At 40.5% G+C, this 27,266-nt stretch overlaps 2 pseudogenes; one reads left to right on the top strand and one right to left on the bottom strand.

Moving 5' to 3' along the window:
- Positions 1-5,792: 5,792 nt before the first annotated feature.
- On the top strand, positions 5,793-6,564 carry LOC129149677 (ferritin heavy chain-like; annotated as a pseudogene).
- Positions 6,565-14,687: 8,123 nt separating this feature from the next.
- LOC103292505 (transmembrane protein 254-like) lies at positions 14,688-15,061 on the bottom strand (annotated as a pseudogene).
- Between the last annotated feature and the right edge of the window lie 12,205 nt (positions 15,062-27,266).

Raw genomic sequence — 27,266 nt, 5'->3', positions numbered from 1 at the left:
TGAAGTCTTCAGAAACTCAGGTTCATTTGACTTGTTTCACCACACGAGGCTTCCATAGCTAAGGTTTCTTCCTAGTTCAAAATAATTACTCCAGATTTAGCCAGTGCTTCTATCCTGAACAGCAGAATGAGGAAAAGAAAAATAAAAGGAACAAAGGCCCAAGCCAACTGTCTCTTAAGAGACTCTCTTAGAAGCTGCCATGGGACACTTCTGCCTACAACTCATTAGTCAGAACTAGTCACATGGCCACAACTACTGCTAAAAACTGTTCATAGATTCTATTATGGTGACTAACATGCTCAGTTAAAATTTGGTGGTGCTATGACCATATTAAGGAAAAAAGAGAGAATGGAATTTGGAAGACAACTGGGAGTATCTGCCATTGAGTGGAACGAGAAAGCTGATCGTAGATTGTTATAAAATGTGAACTTTGCCTTCTGGATAATAGGATGTCATTGAAGGGTTTGATTAAGTACTTTAGATGACCATATTTTTATATGTGATTAAGATAGATGATACACTGGAGAGGGTGAGATTGGAGACAGAGGAACCAGTTGGAGATCACTATGGTGGTCCAGATGAAAGACAATGGAATCCTGACCTACGTAGTAGTAGAGATAGAGAAAAAATAATGAAGAGGAGAAACATTAAGGAAGTTATCTTTCATGATATTTGAGTAGTAAGGGGCAGGAGTCAAACCCCAACCTTCAACTCCAAGCCCATGTACATACATGGAATCCATCTCTCTTAAACAACATGATGGCAACTGGATTTCAAACTCCCATCAGCCCTTCAAGTCATGTTGTGAAAATCAGATAATATGGTCTAGATCCAGGAACTGAAGAGCCTCAAAGCAAGAACACATTTGTGGCAGGATAGTATTTTGAGATATTTTCCATTTTATCTTCCTGCATTCAAGCAGATAAAAGATTCTCGGCTGAGCTTCTTAGCTTATGGTAGTCTGCAATAGGACTTCTGAGGTTTGATTTCTAAGTATCAGCACATGGAAGAGAGTTGAAGAGGGAGAGATTTCAGCCAGAGTAGGAAGACATTTTTAGACTCCGGAGGAGAAGAGTGACTTTCCTCTCCTGGCACCAGCTGGGGGACATGGAAGGAGATGAGGGAAAACGCCTATGAGGGGCCCCAGGAAGGCTGGATCTAAGGTCTAGTGTCACCAAAGATTTCTCTGCCCTCAGCATGATGCCGGAAGACCAACCTGGTGGGACAATGTGAGCTGGAAATAATCTACAACCCAAATAATATTTCAGAAAACTTAGCACCATATGAAATCACGGCAAAGCCTCCTCAGCCATTAAATAACTTTCAAAAAAAGAGAGCTAGAGGTTACAATTAATTGATGTATAGAAATGAAAAGTTCACTGAAATACTGAAAACAAAGTTGAAAACGTACAAGAAATAAAGAAAAGGACTGGGATTCACTCCTACAGCTCTGCTCTGTAGAGGAACCCTGTGTGACAACAAGGCTTTCTATAGCCTCAGGGGTGGGCAATTCAGAACAGCTCCAGAACATAATTTTGTGACTGCCTCTCCTTTTTCTTAATTCTGATTCTGTATAGAAACAAATTCAGACTGATTTTATGTCTATCTATAGCCATTATTTACTTGTAAGTGTTCCAAATAACTCAGATCCCCCCTCAGAAGACACTCTAGTATCACTTAACTGGATATTTAAGAACAAATGCACTTCTTATTTGGAAATATTCAGATAGTATTCTAGTTATAATCTAATTTTTTATTTCATTATTACAAATGTTCAAACCAGGATATCTGCATACAATATTTATCCAAACACCCTTTATTTATATAATATTGACAGCATATACAACCAGTATAATTTGCAAAATCAGCATGATTCTTCTATTTAAAGCAGTATTCCCTGGGTATGATCTGAGCTTGAAAAACAAGTTTATTATATTTTATTTCTGGGGACAACATATCACACTTTAAATACGGCTCCAAATCAGAAGTTTTGGGAAGACAAATTTTAGCCCTGAAAGAAGGAAATATGTTATATCCCATAGAATTGAAAATAAATGATAATGTTTTAGAACTCTGAGAAAAATCAGTTCTTTGTCTTTCTCTTCTATTCTGTCTACTATAAGCCCCTTTTGTCATATTTACATTCTATTTAATTTTCTCCATGCCTTCAAGTAGTTTTATTTTATCTTTAAAAATATTATAATCTAAAAATACGGAAAGGGGAATTCAACTAAGAAAATAATAATCAGAGCCATTCATGGCTCACGTGCCCAGACTAAGCTGTATTTATGGAAGAGTTGTGTGTTTTTTTTCCTAGAAATTTAATGTGTAAATTAAGTTGCAGCAAGGCAAGTCAAATTATTCCCCGGCCATTTGTAGTATGCAATGTTTTATGTGACTTTTTACCCTCTTATTCAATAAAACAATGCGTACTTGTATAGTAGCCAGACGAAGTGGTGATTCATACTCATCTAGGAGATGCCAAGTACTGTACCTCCTTGAGGAAACACACTCACCATGTGTAATGGGAACACTTGGATTTCCTGAAGTGATTCAACATTAAATTGAATTCAACATTGAACTGAGTAGCCATAGATGTTAACAATCACAAGATCGGATGAGTTTCACTTGACTTTGTGCAACTCCCACTGATTTATTACAAGCTAAGAAAGAGACATTTCCTTGTTAGGTTGAAGAGAAACATTTTCACTCAAGTAAACTGATTAAAGAATTTGACCTGTTTCTTTTTCTGTTTTTTTTTTTTTTTTAATATATTTTATTGATTTTTTTACAGAGAGGAAGAGAGAGGGATAGAGAGTTAGAAACATCGATGAGAGAGAAACATCGATCAGCTGCCTCTTGCATACCCCCTACTGGGGATGTGCCCACAACCAAGGTACATGCCCTTGACCGGAATCGAACCTGGGACCCCTCAGTCCACAGGCCGACGCTCTATCCACTGAGCCAAACTGGTTTCGGCAGACCTGTTTCTTATTAATACAAAATAATAAAGGATTTGGGCGAAAGGGTGGTCAGCTATGGCTCTGTGATAGAGAACTCCCATTGAGCTCTTCTCTTAAATTATGCAACTTCTAGCTAAAGAGGAACTCTGAGTCAGACTGGCCACTGGCTACATTATCACTGGTTTGATAAAGTAGGTCCTGGTCTCCATTAGAAAAGATGCTTATAAAAATCCATAGTGTGATAGATATTAGATCACCAGAAATTATTGCTTTTAAATGTAGGCAGAGGAGTACAGATTTGATGTGGCAGTACTAGGGAGCCTCAGTGGGTCATTGAGTGAGGAAATAAGGATTTCATTGAAAATGCAAGTTCACTCCCAAATTCATAAACACAACCGCTTAGAGAAATCCAGCTACTTTATCATTTGGGGACAGTAACCAAAAAATGAGGTTCTTGGACTACAAGGGTGAAATTACAAGGGCAGGAGTAAGGATGGGGGAGAAGGAAGCAGCTTTAGGCGCTATAGTGGGCGTGGCCACTGGAGGGCAAAGATGACTTTGTGTACAGCTTGAACTAAGCCAATTAAAAAATAAGGTCATTTGGATTTGTACGCAAGGCAAACCGTCACCAGAGAACTTGAGTGTATTAGCCACAGCATCTAGGTCCTTTAATCACAGAGTGTTTAGAAGGTTAGACTTTCAACCTAACTTATGAAAGTGTCACAGCAAGGTTCTACATAAACTAAAAATTGGGGAATCTGAACTGAATTGCCAAGAAGAAAGCCTGAAATGTGTATCTTGAGGCCAGCCTTCAAGGAGAGTACAATGCAAGAACGTGAAGGGCCACTTCCAAACTACCCATTAATCACTCTGAGAAAGCCTCCCTTTCACCAACAGGCATCCTATATAATGAAAGCGTAGTATGCAAATTGTCCCCTCAAAGTATGGGCCGCACATAGTGAGTGCTTTCCAAAGGGTACAGTTACAGAGGTGGGGGGAGATTAACTTTATGTGGGGAACCTGACAAACACTACCTCAGCCAGGTGTGAACAGCACCAATGATAAGGTATATGTCAATGGTATGTACCGTTGATGGAATGTAATGAAAATGGCACTCTGCCTCTGTGGTCTTCCTCCCCAAACCCAGGCTAATCATGACAAAAACACCAGACAAATCCAACTGAGACATTCTTTGAAATACTTGACCAGTATTCCTCAAAGTTGTCAAGGTCATAAAAAAATCAGAAAAATCTGTCACAGCCAAGAGCAACCTACAGAAACATGACAACTAAATGTAACGTAGTTGTCGTCTCTGGGCGAGATCATAGAACAGAAAAAGGGAATTAGGGGAAAACAGGAATATTGAATAAAGCACGGTCCTTAATTAATAGTAATGCATACATTTGATTAATTAATTAGGACAAATGTACTATAGTAACTAACATAAGATGTTAACAGGGGAAAACAGCCTAGAGCCGTGGTCGGCAAACCGTGGCTCGCGAGCCACATGCGGCTCTTTGGCCCCTTGAGTGTGGCTCTTCCACAAAATAACACGGCCTGGGCGAGTCTATTTTGAAGAAGTGGCGTTAGAAGACGTTTAAGTTTAAAAAATTTGGCTCTCCAAAGAAATTTCAATCGTTGTACTGTTGATATTTGGCTCTGTTGACTAATGAGGTTGCCGACCACTGGGTATATGAGAACTTTCTGTGCTACCTTTGCAATTTGTTTGTAAATATAAAATTATTCGATAATTAAGTTTGGGTTTTAAATGACCTTTTCTTGGGCCTGCAATAAGCAGAGCTCATTCCTTTTCCCTTATGAAAAATATTTTTGTTCAAAAGTTGCTGCTGTTAAATGTGCGGAGCCTGTGCCCATACCAACAACTTGACTGAGCTGATTTTACATCAAAACATTTCCTGTTTCTCTGGAGCATGTACGCACTGAATCTTCGCAGCAACAATGAAATTGGGCTATTATCAAAGTGCTATGTTATATTGTATGCGGCAATAGCTTACAGAGTGTAACTTCTAATGCTGTAAACAGTAATTGTATGCTGCTCCTTACCAACTCACATGCACATGAGCTGCAAATATTCCTGCTGTTACCCTCCGGAGCCTTGCAGGTGAGAGATGTGTAGACTGGACCAGTCACAACACTAAAGGAGAGGCGGTAAGAACTGTCCTCCCTTTCTCATACAATTGTGTTAATATCTATATAATATCAAGATCACTACTGCAGGCTCTCCCATCTGTGCTCCAAGAAGAATGATAAGTGAGACACGTTCCCTGAGACAAAAAGGGAACACACAACATTGTGTGCTGTGTGTTCAAAACGGTGCCAATTCAAACTGTAAGATAAAATATTTTAGAAGATCTCAATATTTAAATTTTTAATTCATACACAGATACCAAGATATCCTCTAGCTTTTTAATTACAAAATGCAATGCCTTAAAAAATGTAGATATAGTCATGGTGCATTATAGAGAATTATCAACTCATTTTTTTCTTCTTTCTTCTTCCTGAAGATTTTGAGATAAAGTCTAATAACTTTGAAAATTAAAGTTTGAATTATTTTTGTTTCAATGGGTACTATTAAGAAAAGGAAGTTAAATGAGGTATTTTAGTCAGACGAATTAAGCATAGGCCCTGAGCCCTTACTGCATCAGGGGCATAAGTCTCATGACCCTTGGTCCTTTGCATGTGGTATTTAAGAAAGCAGCAATATCTGAGAAAGCAAGAGATGCCTGAAATGTATCTTTAAATGCAATAAGAAGGGAAAAAAAATTTTAATGAATTCTCTTAGTAGTTTCCTCCTCATATGACACCTAAATGGGGGCAGGAGAATGTTCTCAGGTAAAACATTCTAAGTGAAAACATGTATAATCAATTGGATTTCAAACATTAGACCTGATCCTCTAGTAAAAACGAATACAAATATATCATATCAGGTTGTAAAATTCTGACATATTGAGCCACTATTTTAGGAGCTACTAATTACATTAAGGAAGGGTACTTCACTTCACTAAAAACCTTTCTCAGTGACTAATTAACTAATTAACTAATTAGTTAATTAGGGTGCTAAATGTTAGGATATCCTGTCCATGAAGATTTAATCATATATGAAGTTGATAATCCTTAAAATGATGAAAGTAAAAACTATCTCAGTTTTAACAGTCATAAATTCTACATAACTTCTAAAGAAGAACTTTGCCAAATATTTTCTTCACCAATCTCATGAGGAGAGGGAACATGCTGAGAAGCTGATGAAGCTGCAGAACCAGTGAGGCGGCCGAATCTTCCTTCAGGATATCAAGAAACCAGACCGTGACGACTGGGAGAATGGGCTGAATGCAATGGAGTGTGCTCTGCACTTGGAAAAAAGTGTGAATCAGTCACTACTGAACCTGCACAAACTGGCCACTGACAAAAATGACCCTCATTTGTGTGACTTCCTTGAGACGCACTACCTGAACAAGCAGGTGAAATCCATCAAAGAACTGGGTGACACGTAACCAACTTGCGCAGGTTGGGGGCCCCTGAAACTGGCATGGCTGAGTATCTCTTTGACAAGTACACCCTGGAGAGCTGTGACGAGAGCTAAGCCTTAGCTGCTTCCTGTAGCCTCGGGAGTGACTTCCTGGTCACCCAAGCAGTATGCATGTTGGAGTTACCTTTACCTTTTCTATAACTTGTACCAAATCACCCCTCATGTCTCTCATTTGTACCCTTCCTTCAAATAAAGGAATTTGGTACCCCCCCCCAAAAAAAGAAAGAATGCCAATCCTATCTAATAAAAGAGTAATATGCAAATTGGCTGTACCTCCGCTACACCCACAAGCCACGCCCACCAGTCAATCAGGAGCGAGTATGCAAATTAACCCAACCAAGATGGCTGCGGCCATGGAGAGAGCAGGAGGCTTGGGTTTCCCCGGCAATGAAGGAAGCCAAGCTTTCCACACACTCTGGCAGGCCCAGGCCTCCACTCAAGGCTACAAAGTTTCAATTATAAAAGATAAATAAATCCCAACAAAAATGGCGACAGCTGAAACCAGTTTGGCTCAGTGGGTAGAGCATCAGCCTGCAGACTCAAGGGTCCCAGGTTCGATTCCGGTCAAGGGCATGTACCTTGGTTGTGGGCACATCCCCAGTAGGGGGTGTGCAGGAGGCAGCTGATCGATATTTCTCTCTCATCGATGTTTCTAACTCTCTATCCCTCTCTCTTCCTCTCTGTAAAAAATCAATAAAATATATATTTTTTAAAAATGGTGGCAGCCAAGTTTCCGCAGCCATGACCTGCATTGGCTTCCACTTAAGGCTACAAAGTTTCAATTATAGAAGATAAATAAATCCCAGATACCAGGGCCTTCGCTTGGGTCACAGGGGGGCATGGCCAGCCTGCAAACCACCACAGGCCCCTCACCCAGGCCACCCCATGCCCCAAGGGAATTCCCACCTTGATCCGGGACACCCTTCAGGGCAAACCAGCTGGCCCTCACCCATGAACCAGGCCTCTATTCTATCTAATAAAAGAGTAATATGCAAATTGACTGTCACCCCAACACACAAGATGGCTGCCCCCATGTGGTCAAAGATGACCGCCACAAGATGGCCAGCAGGAGAGGGCAGTTGGGAGGGACCAGGCCTTCAAGGGAGGGCAGTTGGGGGCAATCAAGCCTGCAGGGGAAGGCAGTTAGGGGTGACCAGGCCGGCAGAGGAGGGAAGTTGGGGGCAAACAGGCTGGCTGGGGAGCAGTTAGGCATCAATCAGGCTGGCAACGGAGTGGTTAGGGGGTGATCAGGCTGGCAGGCAGAAGTGGTTAGGGGCAATCAGGAAGGCAGGCAGGTGATCAGTTGGGAGCCAGCAGTCCTGGATTGTGAGAGGGATGTCTGACTGCCTGTTTAGACCCGATCCCACTGGGATCGGGTCTAAACAGGCAGTCGGACATTCCTCGAGGGGTCCCAGATTGGAAAGGGTACAGGCTGGGCTGAGGGACACACACCACCCATGCATGAATTTTGTGCACCGGGCCTCTAGTTTTCTATAAAAGATCATAGAGCTGTAAGGTTGAAGCTCAGGAAATAAATTAACTAACACAGCCTGAACAGAGCAGCTGGTAATTAAGGGTTGAACTTGACACCAATGGGTTTAACTTACTGATTTAAATGATACCTGAAGCTTGTTGATAGCATCCAGAGAACCAAGAAAGAATGGAATGCCTACTTTAAGACTGGTGACTGGTAGGGTCTTAAGGAATTCTTTTACTAGGAGTATACTCTGTTTAATTGAGTTACCATCTTCTAGGGCAGTGATGGCAAACCTATGACACATGTGTCAGCACTGACATGCGTAGCCATTTCTGATGACATGTGGCCGCTGAGGCAGCCGCATGCCCACGTGATCATTCCCCTTATTTTTTATTTATGAACAGAATGATCAAATCTGCACTACAACTTTAACAATGTGTTTGAGAAAAAAAGTCCTTCGCTATAATTTCAGATCAGTACTTTAACATGTATTTCGTGATGCTGCTCTCTTTCTCAGCAAACCTCCCTCCTTTGCATCTCTCCCTTATGTACAACCAAGAGAAGCGGTGTCTGCAGGAACCCACTGGGGACTGAGATGGCCACTTTAGGAGCTCTTCTCCATGGGGCGTCACTAGAGTGTGGGCCCACTTCTGGGAGGTCCAGAGGTTAGGTCAGCCAAGGGGTTTTTCTTTCCATCCGTCTTTAATTTGATTCTGGATTCAGCTGAGTATAGTTAAAGGATTAATTGCCCATCATTTTGTTCCCTAAATTAGGAGTCATTGTGGTAAGAACCAAGCATAGCAATATGGGCCAACCACAAAGAAATAAATTACTTTGTAAGTTTCAAAAGATTTTCACCAAATTACTGCTCTGTGCAAATGATGTTGGGGTGGGGGAAGAGTTTGTTTGAGAAACATTTTCTTTTGTGACTGTATACATACCCCTGCTGAGATATGAGTCATATGCCCTGTGATAGGAAATTGTGGCTAGTTTTTGTGGGTTTGGGGTTTGATACTATGTGTTCAGTGCCTCATGCTTCCTATGACTGATGAATGGATCATCACCTGACTCATAGACTATTTTGCTATGGATCACCAAAGCAGAGCTGTTAAAATTCAGTCATGTGGCACCAGCTGCTCAGAGTTTTCACATGCAAGGAGAAACACTGGGAACATATAATCAGTGCTTTAAAATGGACTTTTCTGAGGACACCTCTTCCCATGCGTTGGCAGGATTATAATGAAACTGACCTAGATTGGTTTGTAATTCTTATTTTTAAAAGACCTACAATGCCCCCTTTTAGTCTCAGTAATGTAGGTGTGTTAGTCTGTTCAGGGTGCTATAAGAAAATACCACAGACTGGGTGGCTTATAAACAACAGAAATTTATTTCTTACAGTTCTGGAAGCTGGGAAGTCCAAGATCAAGGTACCAGCAGAGTCAGTGTCTGGCGAGACCTGCTTCCTGGCTTATACACAGCCAGCCCCTTGCTATAAATCTCACATAGCAGAGTCGGCGATTTCTCTGGGGTCTCTTTTATGAGAACACTAATCCCGTTCATAAGGACTTTGCCCTCAGGACCTAATCACCTCCCAAAGGCTCCACATCCAAACACCATCCATACATTGTGGACTAGATATTGACATTTGTATTTGGGGGAGACACAAACATTCAGACCATAGCAGTAGATATACAATAAACATTTGGGTTGGTTTTTTGTGTTTTTTTTTCCAGATTAAGGACATGCCACCAACCTCAATGTTAGCATTCCGGAAAGCGAATCTTTATTTATTAATTTATGCAAGAAATATTTATTAGATAAACAAATGCACCCCACTTATTGAGACAGGCAGAGATGAATTAAGGTGAGGCTCCTGCAATCAAAGGGCTTAAGAGTGGTGGAGGAAACATACAACTAAATAGGGCAAGTGCCACAATAGGGATGTTCACCGAGTGCACAGAATGAGAAGCGACAGATCTAAGAAAAGGCACGTACAAAGGCAGGGAGTTGGGAGAGAAGACAGCTATTAAGAGATCAAGTCAGTAGGGCTGAAGCACAGACTGAAGTGTTGCTAGGCAAAGTGTGAGGGGAAAGATTGGAGGATTAGAGAGGGAAGCTGGGATCTAGATCTTACAGACTTAGGACTTTCTCCTGGGCTCCAGAAGGGGCCCTGAAAGGTTTCAGCAGAGGGGTGACAGGAGACAATTTGCGGAAGCAATAAGGAGAGATTAGATGAGGGCAAAGTAGGATGGAGGTAGGTAGACCAGTGAGGGGCCTATCATGATATTTGAAGGAGAAAATGGCATAGAGCTGGAATGAAAGTAAGCTTGGTGGCAATGGAGAGCAGGGGAAGGACACGGAACTGATGGGACCTGGGAAGTGACTCTGAGCTCTGATGATCAGACTCTTAATGTTGGAGCCCGATCCCCTGCCCAACCCCAAGGGCACAATCCTTAGTCCTCTTCTTTTTTTTTCTGGAGGACACTTACTCCCTTGGCAAACTTCCCCAATCTCATGATTTACATCTTCAGCTCATACATGTCTGAACTTCAGATTTGAATATTTAACAGCTATGTCACATCTCCACTTGGATGTCTAGTAAAGATGTTAAGCTTATCATGCTCTAACCTGGAAGGAAGACCTCCCCTGAAACCTTTTTCACCTGTAGTGTTCTCGGTTTTGTTAATGGCAATTCCACTTCCAATGTCCAGGCCCAAAACTTTAATGTAATTCTTGACTCCTGTATTTGTATTTATACTTCACATTTAGTCTGTCAGCATATCCTTTTGGCTTGAACTTTGAAATTTACAAAGAATCTGACCACTTCCCAGCCTTCCACTGCTACCACCCAGATCTAAGTCATCATCATTTTACTCCTGGATGACTCTCATGGCTTCCTAACTGCTCTTTCTGCTTCTTCCCTTGGCCCCTCCCTCGCCCCCCTCCCTGTCCCCCCCCCCTAGTCTACATAGCAGCCAGAATGATATAACTCTACCCTGGCCAACTTAAATATATATATATATTTGTATTGATTGCAGAGAGGAAGGGAGAGGAAGAGAGAGATAGAAACATCAATGATGAGAGAGAATCATTGATTGCCTGCCTCTTGCACACTCCACACTGGGGATTGTGCCCACAACCCGGGCATGTGCCCCGACCAGGGATTGAACTGTGACCTCCTGGTTCATAGGTTGATGCTCAATCGCTGAGCCATGTCAGTGTAGAGAAAAGTTGAAAGAATTGTACAATATGAAATGTCTTTTACAGCTTTTTTTTTTTTTTTGGATCCAGGATTCAATCAAGTTTCATGCATTCATTTGTTTATTATATCTTTTAGTCTCTCTTAATCTAGAAAAAAATGCCTGCTTTTGTTCTTTTGAAACATTCACTTGTTCTTTTTTTAAAAAAATATATTTTATTGATTTTTTACAGATAGGAAGGGAGAGGGATAGAGAGTTAGAAACATCGATGAGAGAGAAACATCGATCAGCTGCCTCCTGCACACCCCCTACTGGGTATGTGCCCGCAACCAAGGTACATGCCCTTGACCAGAATCGAACCTGGGACCCTCCAGTTCGCAGGCCAATGCTCTATCCACTGAGCCAAATCAGTTAGTGTGAAACATTCACTTTTTCATATAGAATATCCCACACATTTTTAATTTGTCGGTTTCCTCACAGATTATGTGTTCTTCATACTGCATTCCATCATGAGGCACGTAATGTCAGGTTGTCCTGATATTAGTGATGCTGTTTGATCATTGATTAATGTGGTGACCTGTCAGAACTCTCCCTTATGAAGATAAATGCCCCCCCTTGTAATTAGTAAGAAATTGTGGGGTGATATTTGGCACCTTCCAAATGTGTTATTCACCACAACCTTTTACCCAATGCTTTTATCATCTATTATTAACCCTACTTAGACTATTTATTATACTGAATGTTGCTAAATGGTGATTTTTAAAATACTCCCATTTCTATTTTTAACAGACATTTTAGTTAAAAAGTGCCCCTTTCCCCCTTTTTCCTCCTCTCCCACCCTTCACCTACTTGCCTTCTTCCTCCTCCTCTTTCTCTTCTTTCTTCTTTTGATTTTCACAATGGACTCACAGATTCTTTTTAATTCAATGTGTAACAATCAATTACCACAAAGTAATGCATTTAAAATGTGTGTCAGATCATGTTCTACTCCTCTACTTGAACCTTATTGATTTCACTCAGAGTGAAAGCCGAGTTCTTATGGTCGCCTCTGAGGCCCTACATGATCTAATCCCCAATTCCTCTCTAGTCTCATCTCCTTCTGCTCACACCTCCAGCCATTTGGTTTTGGGACTATTCCTCAAACACTCTATTCATGCTCCTGCCTCAGGACCCTTTCTCTGTAATGCTTCTCCCCAAGATTCTCACTTGGTTTCATGCCTCACCATCTTCAGATCTTTTCTCAAAGTCACCAGACCAGATTTAAAAAATTAAAAGTCAACATTCTCCATCTGCCTTACTATACTTTATTTTCTCTCTTAATCTTACCATCTTGTATTCATTGCCTGCCCTCAACTATAATGTAAGCTCCTTGAGGGTAGATAATTGTATGCTCTGATGCATCCCAGTGGCTGGAATAGGGCCTCCTTCAGTAAATGTATAGAGTGAATGGATGCATTAAGTGGATAAGAGATTGAAGAAGCGGGATATGCCCATTTTTAGGTTTGGCTATCTGAGATGACAGTGTTCTCTCTGAGATAGGCAACATAGAACAAGAAGCATATTTGTGAACAAACTTTGAATATATTGAGTTTTAAGGTGCCTGTGACATAGCATGTGGAAAAACCCAGTAGGAACTCAGCTAGACCTGTATTGACTGGGTATGAAGTAGTTTCCAAACACCTTAAGCAAAGTCATGTCTTAATTCATTTTAAATGAATTGAACTTTACTGAAGTGAGTTAATATGAATGAGAAGGCTAAGCATCTTTCACCTACCAATCTGGCATGTCAACCAAGCGTGGGAAGAGAGCTATTAACACTTTCCTGAATCTGGTAGGTTTTGAACTGCTCCACTCAAAGACAGCACTAAACACCTGGTAGTAGTTCTGACGGTTTGTCAACAAAGCTGGACCTGTTGGTCTTCTAGGGTGATAACTGTTTCTAGTAGTCTAAAGACTTGGTTAAAGACATCTGCATCCTGTGTATAGCAATTAGTAGTTCTAACGTGTGTGTGTGTTTTTTCCCCCTATTGATCTAGTGGGATAACTTTTGCAATTCCTTTAGTCAAAGGATAAGAAAAGCAGCATCACAAATTCTTTCTTTCATTTGGCACTAATCTTTTCTCTTCCTTCATGTACCTTTTTAATTCTTCAAATCTTGAGAAAGCCTCCAATAGGTGAGCTATAAGAATGCAAGAAGACTTTGTCTTGTGTGGTATCACCAAAGTTTAGAACAGTGACTGGCCTAAAATAGGTGCTCAGTAAATTTTATCCAGTAACATTAACATCCACTTTCTTGATTTCCAAACTACCATCCACATCTCCACTCTACTGCAAAATCTCAAGTCCCTGTTTCTCAACAAAGCCCTGAGCCAATCAGTCCTTATAGTTTAAAATAAAGGTGACTATGAAAGAGGAAGAAGTCAGTGACACCAACCAGCATGAAAATTGGCCATTGCTGTGGATGCAAGGGAAATTTGAATTCATTCCAACATCATAAGACTAGACACATACCAATGAATGGGAATATGAAGTGTTTTTGGGTGCTCAAGGAGAATTTCCATATTTACTTGTAAATCCTGCCCACATGGTGGGTCAATTCAATATGAGTTCCTAGAAGTCTTTTATTTTCTTTTTTAATGATAGGGCATAAAGTAGATTCTGTCATTCATGTCTTAAAGAAAAAGAGAGCAAAGTGAAATTATGGGCATAGGTTTCAACAATTTCAAAAGATTTTGGCATTATTTATGACAATGACAATACTGATGGTGCACTGATCTATAGTACTTTAAGATAGTGTTACTAAGTTAAGGATACAATGAGTCAGAGGAGCCTTCCATTCCCCTTTAGATACAAGAAAATAATTAGAATTTGAACTGGTCTACATTAAGGTCAAAAGTAAATGTATATTTCATACGTCCATTGTTTTTTCTTTGTTGTTGTTGTTGTTTTGTGTTTTGTTTTTGGAGAGACAATTCACAGCATTTTATTCTTTAATCCATTTTATTCAATAACGCATCAAATTGTTCCTGGCATCATTAATACTACTGTTATTATTTCCCTTGGAGAGGACCATGCTTTTACAAAATCTGAGTTGGATTTCCATCAATTAACTCTAAAATATTTTACCTTACCAAAAAGCAACCCTTAATCAGCTAAGATGGAGGTAGTATGGGTAAGGTGTTTTAATCAAAAGGTGGAAGCACAGGTATACCAACAAGCAAATTTAGTACATGGCTTAAACCAGATGGCAGGGAGAGAGCACCAACACAGCCAAAGCCTTTGAGAAGGAGGCTAGAAGTACTCTGCCAAACAGGTTAGTCTGCAGAATTGGAAAGATGAAACCTTTTCCTATTATCTACTCAAGCCCAGCCAGAGAATATGAAATAATGAATAACTAGAGGGTCGTAACTTTCCAGAAAACAGAAAGGTGGAGTAAACACACCATCCCCCGATAAAAGTGAGGCTGGATGTCAGTGCAGGGAAAGGTTTGGAGATCTCCTTTAAGTTTGTTTTTGGCGTTTCGGCCTGTAAGCGATCAAGATGGAGAGGGAGGCTATCCCGAAGAGGAAAGTCTGCAGGAACCAGAGTAGTTGAGCCCGACCATTCGTGATGCTTTTAGACTTGCACAATACCATGGCATACACGGGCTCTCCCACATGAATCAGCCAGGAAAGCCAATACCTATTGCGCAGAAGGGTGTGATGATGGTGCACCAAGTACTGAGTGAAGGGGCCCAGGGCCCAATGCTCTGATAAGGAATACTCTGAGGTCAGAAGAAAACCCACGTGTAATAGCCCAAGGAGAGGGTGATGACGGTGAACCAGAACAAACTGCCCCTCTGGAAGGAAGCGGCATTGCCTGCCGCCTTCCCCATCGCTGCAGCACATCTCCGAGAGTTCTCAGGACACCTCTCGCTCGGAGGCGGGGGGCTGTCCATTGTTTTTATGACTCATCTTGTTTCTTTTCGTTTTTTTCTGGAATAAAAAGCGATGACATAGTAAAGTTAGGAAGGCAACTGGCATTAACAGCACTTTCTAGAGTAACAATGACAAGATGACCAGATACGGATAGTGTCAACCACGAAATAGAGCCACTGAAATTCACTTCAGTGAAACTGGAAAGTAACAGTTGTTAAACCCCAGCACTGGAATAAATTCTTGCTATTCTGACCTTTTCCGGTCATTTGGGATTTTTAAACAAATTCTGTGCAGAATAGGTTTTATACGTAGCAATTAATAACAAAGACATGTAGACAGATGGATGCCATCCTTTCAACTGAAGGCACACACCTTATTAAGTTGAGTGCTAAATTAGGCAATAACAAATTCTCATAATGGACTTTCATGAGTCATAAAGCAGAAAAGAATTAAGAAATACAATAAAATACTTTAAAATCATTTAATAAAGTCAAAATTTCTAAAACAATAAAAAGAGATCAAACAACTTAAAATAGAGAGAGGATATCTAGCTATGATTTTTATTTAGATAAGCAGGATTAAAAGAATTGAAAATGGCTAAGTAATCTCTCTGAAGTTGGGTGGTTATTATTTTATATATGGTACCTTAATTACTTTCCATTCATTAGCCCATACATTCATTTTAGAATTCCACAGATGCCTTAGCACTTAAACTTTCAGTCATTGACATAGAGGTGGCAACTCCTGAAAACATCCCATCTGCTTCCAATAAGAAACTTGATATTCTTTAGGATTTATGGGTGGTGGGAGGAGGTTGCCTAAAGTGAGGTTTCAGAAATGGCCGGAAAATCCTCGTAGGTGAAACCCATATTTCTTTGGCTGTATGTAGTTCTACATTTTTATATAGAATCTAAACAATAATTATAGATGAGTTTCTTTGCCCAAAGATAGGTAAATTACAGATTTCTGATTAATCCAGTGGGCACACTCATACACAAATCTTTTGGGGAGAGGGGAAGGTGTGGGGGATGGAAAACATCTGATAACAGATTAAAAATATTTTTAGTTTCACACTCATACAACAGTTCCAGATAAAGATGATAATAGTAACAACAACAACAACAACAATAATAATAATTATAGACCCTGGTTATTGCTGTTTGACTCTTTCTTCCCATCCTATTTCCAAAGTCTAAAATGCTTCTATCTGGCCCCAGTTGAGAACTGACCCAGAAGATGCTCTACATGAAGGTTCAAAGCTACCTTTAAACCCAAGAGAAATAGGTCAAAGAATCACCTACCCTGGCCTTTACCTTGTAGAGACACTAAACCAAGTCCAGCAGTCACCTCTCTTCAAACTTCCTATTATGTTAAGAAAATAATCCTCCTAGTTGTTTTTTTTTCCCCCCTAGTTGGTTAGCCACTATTGGTTGAGTTTTCTACTTATTGGAAGCAAAATACATTCCTATCTGAACCCACCCAGCCCCAGCTTCATCTGACACTCAAAACCATGTTAGATTTGAACTAACCTCTTTAGGTTTTGGAAAGGAAGCCCAAGCCACATTGTGTGGATTTGACTAAAATTAAAACAGCACAAGGTGTGCAATGAAAAAAAGAGGGAATGGTCTGACTCCCTTTCTCTCAGCAGCACTTTTCTTTTGCTTGTGTGCACTACTCCAACCCCAACACAAACCCAGTAAACCAACATGCTTCCTCCAAAATCTTGATTTTAAAAACTCATTCCCTGAATCCTAACTCCTACCCTTCCAGCTCACTTACCCTGGTGCCTCCCCCTGCGCAATCTTCTACTTCAGTGACCCCTCCTCTTTTTCACTGGTCATTTATCCTACAGCACTTGCACTATTCCTGACCCTTGATGTCTTCACTTCCCTTTTGTACTCAGTTTAGATTCCATTGTGTGTCACTGCAAACACCCTCGCCTCCCTTCTTTCTCCATCACATTCTTCTGGTTAAAAGGAAGAAATCAAAGCAAAACAAAGAAAAACAACAACAAAAACAACTTTACATAAACCTAACCCCCCTCCATCTCTCTGCATGAACCAATATTGCTGGATAAGATCCCACCAAAAGAACCTATTTTAAAATCAAAACCCAAATCCCAAAATCACTGCCCAATAGTTCTCATTTATTCGATCTGTAATGTGTTTTCTTACTCTCTGAGTTAACATTCAATACTTTCTCCTGTTGCCTCAAACCTTCCTTATTTCTACCACACTGTCTAGGGTATTGGTGTCTCATACTTCACTGGGAAAAAGAACTTCCCAGCATTCCAATGGCTCACCCAGATATTTACACATTTCTCTGCCCCTTTAAGCATATTGCATGCTTTAATAGAATAATTATCTCTACACCTAAAAAAAGTAAGAAGTCTTTTCCTTTGTGCTCATGTACCACCTCCTCTCCCATTCTCAAGGACATTTTTTTGCCAGATATTTCAGCTTCTGGGCAGCACTAACTTTTTTCTCTCTATTGAATCATTTTTAAATGTTAGCATCATCCGTTGACAACCCTCCATTCAACTATTCACTCATTGCCCCATTTCTCTGTTTCCTTTCAGAGCAAAATTTCTCAAAAGTCCTCTAAACATGCTGTCCACACTTTAGTCACCTCCCATTCACTCACTCTTAAATGCATTCCAACCTAGCTTCTGCTGCCACCACTCTATTGAAAATGCTCTGGTCATGGTCACCAGTGACTTCCATATTGCTAAATCCATGCTGCTAGAACATTCAGAAGAATTGAATACAGTTGACCACTCTCTCATTCATGAAACACTCTCTACTCTCAGCTTCCATCACACCACACTCTCCTCCTAGTTTTTTGTTTTGTTTTGTTTTTCTTTTCTCACTGATAACGTCTTAGTCTCCTTAGCCAAAATCTCATTTGTTTACTTAACCTCTGATAGTGGAGAGCCTCAGGTTTTGGTCTTCAGTCTTCTTCTCTATTTATACTTCTTCCTTAAGAAATTGTATCAATTCCTGTGACTCTGACTACCATCTTTATGCTGTTAATTTTCAAATATTTATCTCCAACTATGACCCCCTTTCTTAAGCTCTAGATATTTATAGTCAGCACTAGTAGCCCGTTTGCACGAAGATTCGTGCAATAGACCTTCATTCACCTGGCTGCCTGCACCAGTTTTCTGCCGGCACCGGGGACCCAGGCCTTGGCTGTGGCCACCGCCTTCTACCTTCTTTCAGGGTCCCGGCTTGGCCCTGGGCGATGGCCTTGGGCTCGGCTGCACCCAGTGTCCCTGCTACCCAATCTCAGGAGCGAGCCGACCCCCCAGGTCGGCTCACTCCTGTGATCGGATCCAGCACCCCGCTGGCACCCTAGGCCGGGAAAGCCCCGGGTGGCTTTCCGGGCCTTGGGCTCTGCCGCACCCCAGCGTCCCTGCGACCCGATCGCAGGAGCGAGCCGACCTCGCTCCTGCCATCGGAGCAGGCACCCCGCTGGCGCCCAAGGCCCGGAAAGCCCCGGGCGGCTTTCCGGGCCTTGGGCTCCGCCGCACCCCAGCGTCCCTGCGACCCGATCGCAGGAGCCAGGAGCGAGCCGAACCCCTAGGTCGGCTCGCTCCTGCCAGCACTCCGCTGGTGTCCAAGGCCAGGAAAGCCTCAGGCGGCTTTCCCGGACTTGGGCTCCGCCGCACACCAGCTTCCCTGCAACGGTTTCCTGGTGGGCGTGGTTGGTGGGCGTGGCTTGGGCGTAGCGAAGGTGCAGTCAATTTGCATATTTGTCTATTATAAGGTAAGATCATATGCGACAGCTCCACTCCACTTGGATATCTAATAAGAGTATCAAGCTCTTAATGTGTGCAAAATGGATCTCCCACCACACCTTGCTCCCCTGGATCCTCTCTTTCAATAAAGGCTATCATTTCTACCCACATGTTCAAACTAAATATTTAAAGATCATATTTAATGGGAGAACATATTTGCAAATGGCATCACTGATAAAGGTTTAATCTCCAACATCTACAGGCAGCTTATACAACTTAATAAAAGGAAGATAAATGATCCAATAAAAAAATGGGCAACGGACCTAGATAGAATCTTTTCAAAAGAAGACAGAAGGAAGGCCAAGAGACACATGAAAACATGCTCAACGTCACTAATTATCCGAGAGATGCAAATCAAAACAACAATGCGGTACCATCTCACACCTGTCAGAATGGCTATCATCAACAAATCAACAAACGACAAGTGTTGGCGAGGATGCGGAGAAAAAGGAACCCTCATGCACTGCTGGTGGGAATGCAGACTGGTGCAGCCACTGTGGAGAACAGTATGAAGTTTCCTCAAAAAACTGAAAATGGAACTCCCATTTGACCCAGTAATCCCACTCCTAGGAATATATCCTAAGAAACTGGGAACACCAATAAGAAAGGATATATGCACCACTATGTTCATAGCAGCACAATTTACAATAGCTAAGATCTGGAAACAGCCTAGGTGCCCATCAGCAGATGACTGGATCAGAAAACTATGGTACATCTACACAATGGAATATTATGCTGCCATAAAAAAGAAGGAATTCTTACCATTTGCAGCAACCTGGATGGAATTGGAGAACATTATGTTAAGTGAAATAAGCCAGTCAATGAAAGAAAAATACCACATGACCTCACTCATTTATGGATAATAAAGAACATTATAAACTTGAACAAAAAGATAGATACAGAGGCAGTAAAGCATCAAACAGTCTGTCAAATTACAGCAGGAAGGTTAGGGAGAGGTGGGGAAGATAAGAGATCAATCAAAGGACTTGTATGCATGCATATAAACATAACCAATGGACGCAAAACTCTGGGGGGTGAGGGCATATATGGGAGTGGCGTGGGGGGGCAATGGTAAGATATGTACACATATAATACCTTAATAAAAAAATTGAAAAAAAAATAAAGATCATATTTAGATTCCTCTCTTTTCCTCAACCCTCATATTACCAAGTCCTCTGGGTGCTAGTTCCAAAATTATGTCAAATTCACCAGTTTTTCTCCATCTTCATTGACTTTTTTTTTTTTTTTTTTTAGTATAAGCCACAAACTATCACCTGGACAACTGCAATAATTTCCTACCTCTTCTGGCCCCTCCCTTACAGCATTCCAACACCACCGAGTATCCAGAGAGATTCGCTTTATATGTACATTTGATCTTTTAGAAGAAAATTAAGATTATTTTCCTTGGCTCACCAGGTCTGCATGGTCTTGGTCTCCCTCCCTCTGCAGTCTCTTTCCTTCCATCCCTCTACTTCTTACCATAGTCTAGGAACCAAGCCCTTTTCTAGCCCCAGGCTTGAGAATTTGTTGTTCTCTCTACCTAGGATTTGCTTTCCCCTCCTCTTCGTATCCTTTACTGTCCAACCTCCTCAGAGAAGCTTCCCTGACCATGCCATTTAAAAGGGCCTTCCCCACTGACTAGCTCATCAACTTTGTTGTTTGCAAAGGACTTCTCACAGTCTGTGATTATTTTATTTGCTTAACTATTCATAGTTTATCTCCTGCTAGAATATAACCTTTGTATCCCAAGTTCACTTCTGTATCCCCAATGACTGGTACAATAATAGCTCAAGATACTATGTTTACAAATGAATATAACTCTATGAACCTTGATGTTTTCTTAATAATCTGGAATTCCAGAAGATTACATAGGTAAATGGACCTTAGAATAATCGAACCCAGTTATTTAATCTGTTGATAAAGGCTCAGAAAGATTAAGGGACCCTTCTTTGTTCATAGACAATTTTAGGACAGAGCCGATTGTGACTGCCTGTCCAATGCTCCTCCTTTTGTCCTGTGACAACTACCTCAGGTTCTTCAGTTGTAAGCCAAGTAAACTGACCCCGGCTAATTTAGGCAAGAAAGGAATTATTAGAGGGGTTTGAGGTTGTTCCAAGAATTAAGGGAAATCTGCTACCCCAGGCTTTAGAAAGGACAGACACTAGAGTGGTTGGGTATTTAGGTAACAGGTGTTAACGGACAGTCTCTCAGGGCCTTGAAATCAGGATAAATTAACTCTGATCCTTTCTCTTCATTGTGTCACTTTACTTACTGGTTCCATTCCCAGGAGGAAAAATAGGCGAATCCTAGTGTGCAACTTGTACCCAATATCCCTTGGCTAATCAAGTATTGGTTCTGTCAATACTGCATGTGATGGGGGCATGATTTCCCAAATGGAAATGGAAGTGCTTTTATCAGAAGAGGAGCTGGACGCTGGGCAGACAAAAACAACAGATGTCCATGGTACATCATCATGCACAGCTGGTAGGAGCTGTGCTTGACACCAGAACATTGGCCTCATGAGAAGCCCAGTCCCCAGGTTGGCATTCTGTGTTCCTTGACGTCATTTGGTGATGGCTCTCTTTCTGGTGGGTTATGCAAATTTTCCCATGTGAGAATTCCCTCACGAAGTCCCAGCAGGCAGACAGCGTGGCCTTCTGCGGTGTGAACGCTGCCAGCAGGCATGGTAGCTCTCACTCACTGCACAGGATGTTGTGTTTGTTCCTGTTTGCTTGGGCATCAGGTTGCTCTGAGTGTGGAATTGTGTGTGTGTGTGTGGGTGTGTGTGTGTGTGTGTGTGTGTGTGGTGTGTTTCTCTCTTTCTCTCCAAATGAAGTAGTCCTGAGAAATAAATTCTCAGCTGTTGAGAACGTAGGTACATTATCTGCATTTTCTGCTTATTAAGGATGCTCCACAACTAAAGAGATTGCAATAAATATAAGCATTAACTCACCAAATACATATTAATCTCTAGGCAGGGATTAAGGTTACACTGAAGAAAAATAGGAATGAAACAAATGCCACCACTGTATTTCCCTTATTCCCGACACCACTCTCCTCCCCTTTCTGCCCCTTTCTAGCCCCACCACCACTACCAACCACCAACACCATGCCTGGCTCACCCACACCCGAGTCTACTACTTTAGATCTTTGTTTATGGGTGGAAGGGAGAGGAAGGCAAAGGGAATGCTATGGAGGGTTTCCAAAGTGGACATGTAAAGTTCAAAGGAACCAAAGTGCCTTCTCCTCCCTTCACTAAACAAATCAGTAGCCATTGAACCCGGGACATTGAAGCTCTCAGGCAATCTACCCTCCTCTGTTATGAATGGAAGATATCAACCACCGTTCTACTTGTCTTTTGAATTCTATTCACTCTAGGCTATAAAGTGAGATGAACTCGAGGCTGTTGTAAACCCCAGAGCTGCTAGGGACAGTGATGGAATCTTGAGAAAAGATTAATTAAAGATCAATATGTATGGAACTCGACCCGGAGATTAAAAGGAAACAGCAGTCCGGGATGCATCTGAAAACTCAGTTAAAGTTGTTTAATTTGAAATGACTTCTCATAACATGGCGTACAATCTCATTTACCTAGAGTATCTGGCACTTGGCAAAATGCAAAACAAAAATTCTGACTAATATGTAAAGATGTCTCTATTCTGTACCCTAGATGGGAGAAAATCCTCTGGAGAAAGACATGCTGTATAAATGTAAACTGTCCCCCCACACTCCCACCCCTGCACATCCCTGGCCCAAAGGCAGTTGCAAGGTATTAAGTGGGAAACCCTGATGAAGAGGCTAGAATGGTCACCTGGGTAATCCTTGGGCTTAACCTGAGGATAGTCTCTTCCACTATTACTGAGGAGTGTAAAAGGTGCGACCTCCACAGACAGGTTGGCAATCTACAGCCTAAAGCCTGCAGTCTGTGTGGTAGAATTCTTAGAAAAGTCACTTTTATTCCAATTAGGGCAACATGTGTAGATGGCAGGCGTGAAACTGAAATCAAAGACTTTAGGGGTCTTTTGAGGCTTCATTGTCTAAAACTGAGTTCAATCTCAGGAGCAGAGCCAAATATATCCATTTCTCTGGTTCATGCTATAATATGAATTAAAACAAAGCAGCACATCCACAGCGTATGTTTGTAAGCCTACACGAAAAAGAAAAATATTTGATGAGGTTAGAAAGCTGGCAGCCTGGTTTCCAAGGGCCTTGAGAAATTAAAGATTTCTCAACACTAGAAGAACATAACCCAATATATGTTTAAGGAAAGACCAATTTGTAATGAGGATGGATAGGAAGAGAAGAGAGTAGAGAGAGGCAAAGCAGATTACTGTTTGTTGAAAGCACACAATGAGAAACAAGGAGCATTTGAACTGGAAACGTGACCTCAGTGGAAAGATAAGTAAAAGAGGGAGTCGAGGGAAATTATAGTGGCACAGATCACAGGAGCAATCAAATGATTGGTTGTAAGGAGTAAGGGAGCAAAAGAAGTAGACATTACTTTGAGACAGCTCATCTTTATTATAAAGTTTTGATATTTTGTTTATCATGTTCTTTTCCACATTAATTTTGATTTTTAAAAATAAAAAATGCAATTTTATTGCATTAAAATATTGATCTTGATTACTGAGTGTATTAGTTTCCTAAGGCTGCTATACCAAATCACTACAAATGTAATGACTAAAAACAACAGAAATTTATCCTCTCATAGTTCTTGATGCCAGAAGTCTGAAGTCATAGTGTCTAAAGATTTACACTCCCTCCTGAGGCCTTAGGGAGAATCTATTTCTTGCCTTTTCCAGCTTCTGGTGGTTGCCAGCATTCCTTGGTTTGTGGCTGCATCAGTCCCATCTCTACCTCATAATCACACTATCTTCTCTTCTACTGCTTGTGCAAAATCTCCCTCTGTCTGCCTCTTGTAAGGACATTTGTGATTGCATTTAGGGCTCAACCAGTTAATGCCACATAATATCGCCACCTCATGAGCTTAACTTAATTGTGTCTGCAAAGTCTTTGCCATATAAGGTAACATTCACAGGTTTCAGGAATTGAGATATGGATTAGGGGTAGGGGCCCCTTTTATCCTGCACCACTGAGTTTTTTGACATCTCTTTAAATTTTTAATCTAAGGCAAATTGAGTCCCCTTTCTGTCCTCATTCTGGTGCTGGCCCTGGATCATTTGGGCTGAAACATTGGGGAAAAGGTGGTTTTACTTACAGAAATGGGAAAGTCAAGAGAAGAAAGTGATTTGGAATAGAAATATTGCTTAAATACTTAAAATACAACTGCTATTGTATTAGACATTATAGTGTGCAATTGGAGTATAAAACCTGATGTCTATGTTCCCTGAACATGGCCTCACTTTCCTGGAGCCAAATGAAAGCCCACCTTGAGAATAGGTTGGGATACTTTATGTCTTCACCTAGAATTGAGAAGATACTACTGCCCAGCACTGATCTCTTCTTCTTGGTACCAGCACTGAAACTCGCTGTGGGGAGCCACCTTTCATCTACTCTCAGACCATGTAATTAGATGGTCTCTATTCCCAACTCCAGGATTGGAACTTGTGACCCAGACCTGGCCAATCAATGAAACTGCTTCTCCCTAGCTACCAGTTATTGGTTTACAAATACGTACTTGCCTCAAATTAATCTAATAATAAATGAATTATGGTATTTCTATGAGAACCACCAGAAAGAAGCACTGAGTTTTCCTCCCAACTTGTACCTGTGAATGTGAGTCTTGGAGCCTGAAACTAACAGAGGGAAGGCAAAGCTAAGACTCAAAGATCCCAATGACGTTGTTTAATCCACTAAATTGAGTCATACTTGAAGCCAAACCTCCTTCTAGGCTTTTTCAATTACCTGAACCAATAAATGTCTCTTACTGCTTAAGCAAGATTGGATCCAATTTTTTTTTTCTTGTCAGTTAAAACCATAACGGATAGTAAAACATTTTTTAAATACAAATGTTATATTTTAAATATTTGGTTGCCCAATGGAAATGGTGTGGTGCATGGAGTAGGTAGGAAAACTTTTTGAGCTGAGGTTGCATCATAGGACTTTTGTGTTTTATTTTGTGTTTTTATGAGAGTGTGAATTATTTCGTTCTTTGACCAGGAATGGCACCACTGTCATGGAATTTGTTCAGTGCCAGTGGAAACCTAACATCTTCCCTCAAGGAGAGAGGACTATCTGACCAATCTCCAGGAAATGCACTGATTGAAGAGCCAAAAGAATTAGAGGAAAGACTAGGAAGGTCCCTCAGTGATCTTGGGCAAAGCTACTGGAGTAAGTGAAAGGAGGACCATGGGGACATTTAAGGCAGGGACTTCGTCTAGAGAAAGCTCTTTGGGAATTCAGAGAAGGGATGAGGTAAAAATACTTGTCAGACTGCATTTCCTAGGGTTGCTTTTTCCTTGAATCACCATGGACTTTCTTTATGAAAATGGCAATGAACTTATATGTGACTCCTGTCTACTGTGTACTGCATACACATTTTTGTTGGAATAAAGGAAATTAATAATAAAGAATTGAAAAAAGAAAATGTAATTAAGATAGTAATTGAAATCATTTTCTTTTTGTCATTCCCCTAGGTATCCTTAATAGCTGGTAGAAATGATAATACTGGCATCAGACTCTATTATGTTAAAATAAAGAAGACTGAAGGTTTTATCATATTCTCACTTTAATCATTGTCTCACCACTTTACATTTCAATGTCTGACCTCAGGAGAGCCCCTTCCAGTGTTACATTAAGAATGTTTAAAATAAACAGTAAAGTCCACCAGAAGATACCTTCTCACTAGGACATAACTGTCCACCCAGTAGAGTCTACATGTTCAGCAGCAATTTAATGCCTTGCCTAAAATTTGCAAGCACCTCACTAGTTCTTTCTACTTAGCAGGTAAAGAAATGGCTGATATGTTGGGTGATTTCTTTTGTATTATATTTGTAAAATAACATTTGGTTCCATGTTTTATACTCATTTTTCAAGGGGCTGAAGTAATCAGCAAAATGAAACCCAGAGAAACTTGTTTTTAAAAATAAAAATGAAGCACCTATGAAGATATTAACAGTTTTCCTTGATCTTAAATTTTCAAGCACTATTCAAAGCTTTCTGGGCACCATAATCACTGATGTCTACAGAGTCACTGTTACTTGTATTTGGCAAGATTCTCCCTGTCAGTTGTACAGTGTGAGGCTGAACAAGAAAGAGAAGCAAAGGGAAAAAATTTGGCAGTAACAGAAGAAAATCATCTTGTTCTTATCCTTCACTTATATGATTTAGGGAGGTAAAGGGACAGTCATCACAGTGAATAAAAATAAGAGGTAACCTTTTGCAGGAAATCTAGATTCTTTTTAATTTAAGAAAGTCAATTCAATTAACCTTGAAACAAGATTTTTGTACTTTGGAGGTAAAACCATTAAAGGATCAGATATGTGATCAATTTTAGGAGAAAGTTTAAGACTTAAACATGGCATTACTTATAAATATACAATATGTGTATTCATACATGCAAACATATTCTGAACATTCTGATGGTAAAAAAATGTTGTTTATACTTTTTAGATCAGTTCCAAAATTCACTTGGGAAAACTCTTAGAAGCTCTTAGAGATGAAAACTCTAATAAGTGAAGCCTAATTTTTATGAATACCTGTACTCAAGGACTATTTGACCCAAATTATACAACACATTTTCAGCTTTGTAACTCTTAGAGTGCATATAATTTTTAATTGACTTTTCTTTGGCAATATTGGTATGTTTGTATTATATTCATGGGACTCCCTCTGCTGTATAACTTAACACATGAAAATTCTTGTTTTATTCTTTACCAAGGTTTCCTTGCAGCCTGATGGATAAGGTGTCTAATTATGGAGTACTACAGAATGCTTTGAATCAAATCATGTTTTTATTGAAAATGAGGTCATATTGGGTTGTGTGATGCAGCTAAATAATCATTTAACTGTTTTTTTCCAAGCCAAACACAGAGTAATTAGGTTTAGTAACATGGTTTCCTCCCTAAGATTCATAACTCAGACATAGGGGTTGGGGACAGTCTGGGTAGGCATTGTGTATTTTTTTTTTAAGCATTTAAATGAATGGTATTTTCTAACTAGACTGCATTTTACATAGTATTAAATTTCACTTTTGTTTTTACTTGTGATAGTATTTAGGATAATATTTTCCAAATAATTGTCTAAAATTCAGTGGTACCAAAATTTATCACTCAAGTTATAGAAGTCACATTGTTATTGATAATCAATGAATTGGGAAATTCTGGATAATTATTTAAACAGTGATACCCTTAAACATCTATTAGACTATTTTGGTAGTAGAATTCTAGATATTTGATGGCAGT

The sequence above is a fragment of the Eptesicus fuscus genome, chromosome 7 (assembly GCF_027574615.1).
Source record: "Eptesicus fuscus isolate TK198812 chromosome 7, DD_ASM_mEF_20220401, whole genome shotgun sequence".
NCBI classification, from domain to species: Eukaryota; Metazoa; Chordata; class Mammalia; order Chiroptera; family Vespertilionidae; genus Eptesicus; species Eptesicus fuscus.
This window is presented reverse-complemented; position numbering and strand designations above follow the sequence as displayed.